Source organism: Pinus tabuliformis, chromosome Q (genome assembly GCF_031772625.1).
Source record: "Pinus tabuliformis cultivar Carrire ecotype Pingquan chromosome Q, CPIR1, whole genome shotgun sequence".
NCBI lineage: Eukaryota > Viridiplantae > Streptophyta > Pinopsida > Pinales > Pinaceae > Pinus > Pinus tabuliformis.
This window is the reverse complement of record NC_142296.1, coordinates 474,737,993-474,750,072: the sequence shown is the minus strand read 5'-3', so window position 1 is coordinate 474,750,072 and position 12,080 is coordinate 474,737,993. Positions and strand designations below refer to the sequence as shown.

The 12,080-nt window shown below is 33.2% G+C and overlaps 1 pseudogene; it reads left to right on the top strand.

Moving 5' to 3' along the window:
* Positions 1-1,506: 1,506 nt before the first annotated feature.
* Positions 1,507-3,281, top strand: LOC149220256 (protein NRT1/ PTR FAMILY 8.3 pseudogene; annotated as a pseudogene).
* The last annotated feature ends 8,799 nt before the right edge of the window (positions 3,282-12,080 follow it).

Genomic DNA, 12,080 nt, shown 5'->3' with positions numbered 1-12,080 from the left:
TTGGGAGTTTTAAATTTTGATTCAAGGTTCATGGTTCTGAAATTATCATTATTTTATGCTTGGATTTTATATTTTTATAATTTTAGAACATTAAATTTACTGAGGTTGAAGTCCTTATAGATGACACTAGATTTTCTAGATAGCATGCCTTTGTTTTGTTGTGTCTTCAAATGATTATAAAAATAACGTATTTCTTTTAAAATTAGCCTTCCCCGTTATTTTCAAGAGTTTTTGCTAACATGCAACCATAGTTGCACCATGTACATGTATTGTTCAACTTTATCTTTAGCAGCTAAGTCAAAATAATCATGACTAAAATATAGGTGACTGAAAAATAAGCACAACCTTTCATTTGATATCTTTCTTGAGAGTTGAGTTTCATACTAACAATCTCATTTTTTGCCACATATTGCAGACCCAAACTATTAATATCAAATTGAAACTGTAGTTTTCATTTTTCACAGATCCAACAACATAAAATTTTACAAATGAAAAAAAAGTGATTACTTCCAAGTGCCTTCCTTATGAAATGATTTTCGTCTTTCTAACTTGTGGGAAATAACCACAAAACTAAATATTAGGTCAGTTGCAACTATGCATTTGATTATGGCTGGGAGTAAGCATACCTCTTCAAAAATTTTAGCTATCATTCACTAAAATTTTGTGCATTTTTTTGAGTTCAAAACCCACTTATGTAAAACTAATATGTTATGGTATTCAATGTTTCTTTTGAAATTACTCAGTTCTATTAACATGACATGCAAAATGAATGACTTGTACTTTGGATGCATGGACAAATGACACGTTTGAAGAATTTGGGTTTGCAGAAACACTTGTTTCCTTCAAAGTATTAATTCTCTTCTTTCAAATGAGAACAATAAAATGACTCAAGTTACATGTTTAACATTCCCTTTTATTTCAGAATAAGATAATGTTCAGATATTTAACTATAGTGTAAATGGACAACGAGGAGGAGATGATCGGTTCATTTAATAATAACTAGAAAAATCAAGTTATGCATACCATAAATGTGGTCAATAAGTTATGGCCTTCTCCCATGTTATTCTGAGATGTCCCATGAAACCCAAAAGTTATTCAATAATAGTAACAACTAATTTTCAAGAGGTTTGGCTATTGACTTGCAAATTAGAGGAGTGCACAATAATGTAACAATTGTCGCATTGACATTTTTATTCAATCTTATTGTAATTCTTTTATTGCAGTTTGATTGAGGTGTAACTTTTATTTTTAATTTTTAAATTTTATTTTGGACCAGAGAGGAAATTTCCCAAGGGGTGATGTTGACCCTCCTCTCAGTACATGGAAGGGTTAGGTAAATACTTTTCACTCTGCCTCTCATAAGCTCAAATCATATTTCTTTTGAAGAGAAGGTGATTTCAAGCATGTATACAATTATAAGCTGAGATTCAAATCTTTCTGTAAGTGGTCTGGACAAACCTTTATAGTCATGGTGATGAAGCATGTTCTTCTGATAATCAGAGAGTTATGTTTGAACTCAGCCTTTCCAGCTTCAATTGGCTTTACTTCTCAATTGATGTTTAGGATCTTGTTTCCAACAATGTTATTATATGGTTTGAAGATAACGTTTTGTGGGGATGGGGGTTTACTATCCCTACCATTTTTATGGGATTAGATATAACAATTTTATTTTTTGGGACACCATTATATAGACTCCAGAAACCTAGAGGCAATCCCCTTACAAGGTTATGCCAAGAAATAGTTGCATCATTGTGTAAATTGCAAAAGGAAGTCGCTCAAGATAGTTCAGTGTTGTAGGAGGTGCAAGGCAAGTGTTATGTTATTCAAGGAATCCAAAAGATAGAGCATACAAATTATCTCAAGTACCTCTCTTACTCTTTTTTTTTAACTTTGAGGGCTGATTTTATATGATTTTTTTATTCACCAAAATAATTTCATTGAAATGAGCAGTGTGCATCAGATAGTTTCAAGAGTCTAGTACTACTAGTTGACATAATTGTATTATAAGTGAAATGATATATATATATATATATATATATATATATATATATATATATATATATATATATATATTATAGATATAGATATAGATAGATATATATATATATATATATATATATATATATATATATATAGATATATATATATATATATATATATATTATATATTATTATATATATATATATATATATATATATATATATATATATATATATATATATATATATATATATATATATATATATACATATATATATATATATATATATATATATATATATATATATATATATATATATATATATATATATATATATATATATATATATATATATACATATACATATATATATAGATATAGATATATAGATATATAGATAGATATTGGCCATTAATATTTAGGTTTTGGCTTAAAATTATTGCAATTGTCTTGAAAAAACAACTATAATAACAAATGATGATATTCAGGACAATGGATTTTCCAATCCTTGGAAACTATGTACTGTGACCCAAGTGGAGCTGACGATTTTGGTTCCTATGTTTCCCATATGGGTGAATGCCATTGTATTCTCTGTTATTTATGCCCAAATGCCAACAATTTTTGTCCTACAGGGAATGACCATGAACACAAGAATTGGTTCCTTCAAAATTCCTGCAGCATCATTGTCTATATTTGGTATACTGAGTGTAATGATATGGGTTCCAGTTTATGATTGCATGATTGTGCATATTGCTTGCAAGTACACTAGAAAAGAGGGGGTTTACTGAGCTACAAAAAATGGGTATTGGGCTGTTCACATCAATAATTTCTATGGTAGTAGTTGCCTTGGTTGAAATCAAGCATTTTGATATTGTCATAACTCTTGATTTGGTCACATGATATAGTCACACCAATTCCCATGACCTTTGTTTTGGAAATTTGCCTAGTGTTTCTTGGTGCTTCAGTTGTTTTTTTTTCTTTATAGGCTAGCTAGATATTTTTTATGATTAGTATCCTGATGCAATGCATAACTCGAGCAATTCTCTTTCTCTTCTTATAATAGCATTAGGAAGCTAATTTAGCACCTTAATTGTTACCATTGTCACTTTTGTCACCACTAAAGGAGGAAAACATGGATGGATACTCGACAATTTCAATGAAGGCCATCTAGCCTACTATTTTAGGATTTTAGCTTTGCTTATCTTTCTCAATTTGTTGGTATACATCGCTTGTGTACATAGATACAATACAAGAAGCCCAACTAGGGGTAAATTCCAAATTTCATGTGATGCATTATAGTTATCCATGATTCATTTCTCTCTGCTGAAGTGATTACATAGTTTTATTTAACATTATATTAACTTGTAAAATTTTGTGTTGAAACTAATTAACCTTTTATCAATGTTACAATGTTAGATATAGTGGTGATAATACTAGTTTTTCATTAATACTGATCATGGCATTTTTTTATATCTTTACTATCAGGTTCTATTTTCAAATTGAAACAGAAAAAGGAACTTAAGTTGGAAACATCAAAATAAATTGGAGAATGGCCTAGAGGATATGTAAGGTCTCTGGTGCTCAGTTATACTATGGGTAGATGTTCATATTATACATTGATATTATGCCAGATGCTATGTCGTTGCACACTTCTCATCAATGATTATATGTCCTTGAACTTTTTTGGATGATTTGTAGTCAGAATCAAGTTTGAAAGATATTGAGGTGTTATATAACTTTACTTATCATTAGACACCTCGTCAATTATTTTTAATTTGTATGATCTTTACAAATCAACCATGCAAAATTACTCATGTAATTTTATTTTTTTTCTTGTACAAAACTTTATTCAAAATGATAATATGCCTACTTTGACTAGAATGACACCAAATTTTCTTGATATATTTACGTTCTCTTACTCTTATCTGCAAAATCTTTTCTTGCCTCTCCACTGCAATTTGGAAACTAAATATTAAGCTTATGATGCGCTAATCATGATCATTCAACCTATAGAAACTCTTACGACCCTAAAATATTACACAAAATAATGTACGAATTATTGCCCTCCACATCCCCCCTGGTCCTCTTATTGACATTCCTTTGCACCTCTCGATGCAACTACTACTTGTATTGTCTAGGTCATTTTGCTTTGGGGTTCTTGTCTTCACACCCATTTTCTAGTTGAAGTACTCCTGGGAGGGCGTAGTTATCATTGAGAGGTAGAGAGTGTTTTCCTTGTATCCATGCAATTGCATCTTTGGATACTAATGCTTGGTGTGGATCTGTAAGTGTTTGAATGCAGTTGGATATTTTGTTGGTGTAACAGATATTAGCCAAACTTTGTGCTCACAATTTTAACATCTATTTGGTGGTTGCATTGCAAGATCATAGTTATTGAGTGTTGTATTTTGACATCTCCAATTAATTAATAACAAGAAGCACTCCCAATTAGTTTTTTAGACCCCATAAAGAGTTGGATTCAAGTATTTAGCTCATTATTCATAATTGCATCATATATACTCATTGTTTTTTACTTCTTGGCATGCAAATCAACCTTTTAGAGACATATTTTTATACTGTCACAATAGATTTACATGATTCACAAGGTGAGAAATCAATCTTTGGTGTAATTGTAGATTTCAAGTTTGATAATTATAAGTGATTTATAGGATATAAATGTCTTCAAAGATTCACTTCTGATTGAATATTCAACTGAACATATTATCTTATACGTAACTATTTTTCTCTCCAACCACTTTTCATAACTTCCATAACCATTAGGTAGGGACCTGCAACTTTGATGCTATTTTTCTTGTTTAGTAAAAGATTTTTCAAGAATTTACAATGTTTTATAATTTATTGAAAGTTGTATAATTTACAATTTATAAAGTTTCAAGGTCTAATTTTTTAAAGTCTAATTCTTTAAAGGGTGCTAGCTCAATGGAAGAGAACCTTCTTTACAAGCAGAAGGTTGGTGGTTTGATTCCATTGTGCCTTGATATTGATATGGAATGGTGATGCGGCCTTTGATGAAGTTCATTTTTTGGTGACAGAGGCTCTTTTGACCATCACCAATGAGCTTATGGTGACATTTTTCGAACCTCGCCAAAATATGAAATGGCGATGATCAAGGAACGTCACCATATATATATGCATCAATAGTGACAGTCATGAAATGTCCATCATAATAAATCATTATTGTTCATATGAAATGGTGATGGCAACTATTCATCATTATAATGGTTATTCGTGATGGACCTTGAATGTCACCACAACACCTATATTTTTGGCAACGCCACCTTTGGTGACGTTTAACTTTTTGGTGATAGAAGCTAAGGTCTGTCACCATTGCTCATATGAAATAGTGACAGTGACTATCCGTCATTATAAATCATTATCGGTGATGGACCCTGAATGTCACCAAAACACCTATAGTTTTTGGCATCGCCACTTTTGGTGATGTTCAATTTTTGGTGACGGAGGCTCTTTTTATCGTCACCAATGAGCTTATGGTGACATTTTTTCACCCTCACCAATGTCCTTTTTTCTTGTAGTGTTTTAACTATATGTATGTTTGACTAATATGTATTGGTTGGAGTGTGTCATGTAGAGCAACAAAATGAATAAGGTCGATAAGATTATTTCTAATCTAAGTGCAGAAGAGCATAAAAGTGTGATAGAAAAATTGCAGAAGGATTAATCAGGTGAATGAAAAAATGCTATTCAATATTAGTTTTTTTTTCATTAATAATATACTTAAGAATATTAAATAACATGTTTCAAATAATCTACTAATTCATATATGTTTAATATTATACAGTGAGTTACAATGAACGAAAAGATCAATGTCCTTCTAAGAAAAGAAAAATTAAAGAACATGTAAATGATGATGAGTTGATACTTAGCTCATCTGGAGTGGTGTTGAAGGTTAATGAAAGGGGGAATTTGTTTTACAAAACTTTGAGGGATCTAATGGAACAAACATATATACTTTACACTTACAATACAAAAATAAATCCAATGATTCTAGGAACCAAATTATATATAAACTAGAGGAAGCATTTCCAAAAAAATGGCCAATGAGACATGTTAGACTTGAAATAGGAAAAACATACAACACAAATAATCATTAAGATGGTAATATTACTAATTAGAATTATTTTCTAGAATTATATGTATATATTACTACAAAAGATTCATTTATTAATATTGATTTTGTCATATTTAGTTTTCATATATCAATATAAAAATAGTTTGTTACTTTTTCAAGAAGATTATGAAAATCCCAAATGATCGGCAAGTTGATATGTGAAGACATGATAATCATTTGGAATAATCATTATAATATATCAAGAGTTTATAATCATTATAATATTTAATTTAAATATTTAATTATAAAAAAAGTGTACAAGGAGATGGTCAAAGAAATGGACATAATTGCATCACAGGAGGATCCATCTCAACAACAACATGCTTTGAATGTATGTAATCATGATTGAATTTGTACATATAAAAAAATAAGTTAGCATTAAATACTAATTTTCAAGTATTTTCTTGCAGAAAATAAAACAAAATGGAACTCATTCAACAGACAAAATAGAAATACAAGGAAGAAAAAGGTTGATTTCAAAGATTGAGAGAAATTTTTAATATTTCCACATAACAACTTGTTGTAGCGGCTACAACCACCCTGGCCTACACCCAATTTTGGAGCCTCCCTTGAGAGTTTCACTTGTTGACTGCACACACTCGGGTTCACTCTGTGAGCTTGTGTGAGTCCTTGCATCAGCCTTGCTTGTTAATGTCATTCAAGTTTCTGCATGCTGGTGTCTAAGTCATGCTTGCGACATGTTGTGGCCAGCAACAATCCCCCTTCTTATTTAGTTTTATTACTAATACTAAATAAGTGGGGACCCTTATTCAAAAAATTAAAAAAATAAATTAGTGCTTGTATTCCCTTTTTGAATAAAACTTACTATCATAAACTTAGGAGAATACCCGAAAAATCTAAAAAGACTTAAGTTTTATGATAAAGTTCGAATAAAACCACTCTCTCAATAAAGAGTGTCGCATCGCAAAAAGGTAATGGATGCCTTCCTACAAACAGAATCCTAAGATTGTGAAATCACGATGTGAAATCATGCACTAAAGACACTCATCGCATCGCATGCCTCAAATATCACTTAAGGTGAAATGCCTCAAACCACCGATATGCGATGGTGCATCTCAAAAATCACATTTCACAGAAAACACATTAATGGATAATTGCCACACACAATGGTTCTGTGATATTGCGATTTGCGATATTGCGAAGAAAATCGCAAAATCTCCTTATCGCAGATCTTCAGGGCTCGTCATTCGAATTTTTTTTTCCCATAAACCAATGCCCAGTTATGCGCGTTTATGATAATTAATGAGTTAGTCGGTAATCATTAATGAAATATGGTTTTGATCTGATCGAAGAGCCATTTCATGTAGGGTGATATATTTTATATGTTTTCGGCATTTAAATCTTTCCCGTCACCTTTTTATTATCATTACTCTTACCTAATTTATAAACTGTAGGAGCGAAGCGCAGAGAAGTATACATAACAGTGTTCAGAATATTATGGGAAAGAAGGGTAAAGCTCTGAGTTCTGAAGATAAAGAAATGATGCCCTTGTACATGGCCACCACCTATAACAGAGATGCCGGTGTTACTACTTGGGAAAGCATGCACAGCCTACTCGAGGAAGAAAATCCTAGAGTAATGGAGGTTACAGCTACTGCAGATTCACGCGGGTCGTCTGAGGCATCGATTACAGAACTAGCATGTTCATTCTCACACCGAATAGCGGCGAGGCCCAAGATTCTTCCTTACACGGACATGCTTAAATGGTTACTAGACTATCCTGACACAACGGACAGAGAATTTAAAACTCATGGAGTCGTTATTTACACAAAATTTAAGGTTTATATCCTCTAACAAAAAGCGTGCAAGAGGTGAAAAATAGCACTAGGGAAGCCCGGATCGAGAAACGGAGGCAGTTTCTGATGCATGATTAGCGCCTAGCGCTAATCGTGCATCACCAGGGAAAACCCCTTGAGAAGGAAAGCCTCTAAATGCTCAGTCGCCTGTAAGCCCGGAAATTTGTAGAAAAAAAGGTGCTAAAGGTGAAAGGCAAAACCTGAACTCTAAAAACCAGTGGTATTTATCAAGGATATCCTCAAGTGGTATGTAAATTTCTACCAAATGTACAGTATCTACAGACAATCTAGAGGCAGAAGACTCAAGAAAAAGCAGAGTCCATCAAAAGGTTAACCAAGTTGAATTGGGATTCTTACTGGACGTACTTGGTAAAACCACACAGCCAATGCATGACTCTCAAATGTATCATTAATTCTGCCGAGAAGATGGCGCCAGCGCTTGTGGATTCCGTTTTCGCAGGACAGCTAAAGTTGGAGGTCAGCTAGCCAACTCTCCTCAAGCAAATGTTGAATGCTTGCGACTACAAGGAACAAATACATAGATACTTAATTACTAGTTTTAGTTTTAGATTCAGTTTTAGTTTTAGTTTTGCTTTATTTTTGCCTGAAATGAGGACGGTCATTTAAACCAATTCTTACATTTTTGTAATAAACTATTTTTAGATTTAGCTAGTAGTATTTAAACCCTTCTCATGCATTTAGAGAAGGGTCTTGAAATTTGTCAAAAATTTGTCCTCAGAACATGCACTTTTGCACCCTCCGAGGAGGTTTTGATGAATGAATGGAATAGGATTTATTGATATCTGTGTTTAATATCTACTACTGATGTTGCACTTTTGTACTCTTAGTAGATGTTAAATTAAGGAGAGATAGATCATTATTGTTGAAGCTCATGAGTAGAACTCGTTATAAATGGTACTTTTATCTCTTAACAATTTTTGCTTATGTGTTAAGGTGATATTCAAGTTTAGTTATTTATATATGAATGCTTGAATGCTTGAGTTATCATTTGGCACTTCTGTACGGTGATAGCTATTCTATTTGTGCTTAATATATGAGTAACTTATTATGCGATTTGTTTTTCACAATTGTTTCGTCTAACTTTTTATACAAAATGGTTTATCTTTATTGAATTCTTTCCTCATAGCAATTGAATGATCTTTATTACCAATTGCCATTTGAAATTATTTTATATCGCATAACTGAAAGATTAAATCCTGGGTTAGTTTTAGAATTAGATATTTCTATTCATTAGGATACAATTGCATGTTGATAAATTAGATTTAGAATAAAAGCATTTTACTTAGAAATTATTAGAAAGGAAATATCAATTCTCAACACACACACACTTAAATTCGGAAACTGGTTCCATATCCCTAGTCGAACCCACTATACCAAACAAAAAAGGAGATGCTAACCAAGGTCTGAACCAGGTGGGTATCCCCCTTGTTATAGACCCGATTTTCGGGGCTTCAACATATTTGGCGCTAGAAGGAGGGCCCCAAACTATGAATGGCAAGTAAATCTAAATCTAAATACCATTCTAAGAGTAAATCGCCCTCACCATCTCCCCCGACTTCTCCATCACATTTAGAATCTTTAAATCTTGAGCAAGAAGTCGATAAAACAACAACCACTGCCACAAACCCAAATATTTTAGAGAAATCTACTATTGAACCTCCTGAAGTTGAATCTTTGATTCATAAACTTCAGTGATTTTCTATATCACCCCAAAAATCTAAAAAATCTCAAGGTAGTGTGACTTCGCAGTATAATCCTTCTCATCCTCTTACCAGATTGAAGAGTGAAAAGTTTGGTACTGAACCAACTGAGTTACCTCTACCTACAAGGAAGAGAGCAAGGAAATCACCTAAAGGGTCTGATAGTGAGACTCGTTCATCATCATCATCCATCTCAACTTCTCCACCGCGAAGTCAACCATCCACCCCTCCACTTCAAATTATTGTTCACCAGACCACTGGAACTTCAACATCTGCTTCTCAATCATCTAGAACTGTAATATCCTCATCTTCCCAACTGTAAGGAATATCATCTGTGCTTTCCTCTGTTAGTAGTTCAATATGGCCCAAACTCCATGGAATAACCTAGGGGCAGTCTTAATGCCTATGCCCTTGAGTCAAATACCAGCCCATCCTGAAAAATGGTTGCCTAAGTTTAATCCTGAAGCAAGCATGCTAGCAGAAGAACACATAAATAACTTTATGTTATTTATAAATCTCAATGGGGTTACTAATGAAGACGCTATTGTCCAACTTTTTCCTTACACTTTGCAAGGAGCAGCCAGATCATGGTACTTCTCATTACCATCCGGATCTATCACTAGTTGGGATATTTTCCAAGAACAATTCTTGACTAAGTTTGGAGACGACAGGTCTACTGCGACACTGATCAACGACCTGTCTAATCTTAGGGCTGAGTCAAGGGAACCTATCAAAGATTTTAACTCACGTTTCAATAAACTTTTGAACAAAATTCCTATCACTTCCAAGCCTAGTGAAGAATTTCGAAGTGTATGGTACATCTCTGCTCTACCATCAAACATAGCAATCTTCGTTGATAGGGCTAACAAAACAACTTTAGCTGACAATATGAAGGAAGCAATAGTCGTAGAGAAACGTATCATAGCCTTAGAAAAGAAAAACATTGTTGATGAGTGAAAATCCAAGAAGGTTACTTTTAAAGAAGATCCAAAGAAAAAACAATCGAAAGACCCATTCGATTTAGAAGGATTGCAGAAAGTTTTGAAAACCATGTCTAATGAAATGGTTGACATTAAGAAACAAGTAGCAGATACCTCTTCTAAAAAGCCTTACAAGCCTTATAGAAGAAATCCTTCGACTGATTCAAAGCCTCCCAATGCCATCACAAATACTGAATTAGAAGAAGAAGAAGAGGAAATTTCTAACGAACAGCCTACCGATGAAGAGGAAGTTGTAGAAGTACAGGGAATGTGGGATTTTATCCTCCCATATGAAGAGGATCAAGAGGCATCGCCAGTCAGTACTAGAAGTAGAAAATCAACTCGATCCTCCACAACCTACTTCGAAGCCAAAGAGCGCAAGCTCAATGTCTAAAGATAAAGTTGCAGCTAAGAAAATGTCACCCAAAGCGACTCAAACAAGCCCAATTCAAACAGATTCACCAGCTCCATCTAAAACATTGATAGTTTTTGATGAGATGGAGTATAACATCATATAAGACATGAAGAAGACTAGGGCTAACATTACTTTTTTTGAATTGATAAAGTTAAAACATCAGCAAAAAATACTCTTGAAAGAGTTACATGCAATACCTATTGCACCTCTGCCTACCGCTGTAATCTCACAAGCTTCTCACGAGATGGGACAACCTCCAACTAATGTGACTAATAAAGTTGATCCAAACGATATCGTTTTAATTGGAGGAAGGTCAAGATCTCATACTCCCCCATTTCTTCTTACTTATGAAGTTTTCAACAAAAATTTGCATAATTGTTTAGTGGATTCAGGAGCTTCATCTAATATCTTACCTAAATCTATATGTGCAAAGTTGAACATCCAACCTCAAAACTCAGCAGTATGCATAGTTCAGCTGGACCGGCTGCAAGTTGAAGTGATCAGCGAACTAAATCAGGTTACCATAAGGCTATCATCTAACCCAAAGGTATGTCAAGTTATCGACATTTTAGTTGCAGATATTCCAAAATTTTATGGCCTAATTCTTAACAGGGATTGGTATGAAAAGTTTCATGGATATTTTGCAACTGACTGGTCGCATATGTGGCTCCCTTACAATGGTAAACCAAATCAGATAAAGGTTGAGTGAGAAAGACATCAAAAATACATAGTAACAGAATTGGAAGGAGAAAATGAACCTGTACCATACAACAACAATATAATTGGCAACTATTCTGTTGACACTTTCTTAGGAAATTTTAATGCTCATACTTCGCCTTACTTAGAACATTCTGTTTTATCTCAAGTAGAAATTTTTTCTCAAATAAATAGTTCTAAATGTGTTAATTTCATAGATAGTCCTATAAATAAATCTTTATTTTGGAAGTTATTTTTTGACGGTTCTAAGTCTAACGAGGGAGTAGGAGCAGGATGCGTATTAATCAGTCCAAAGGGA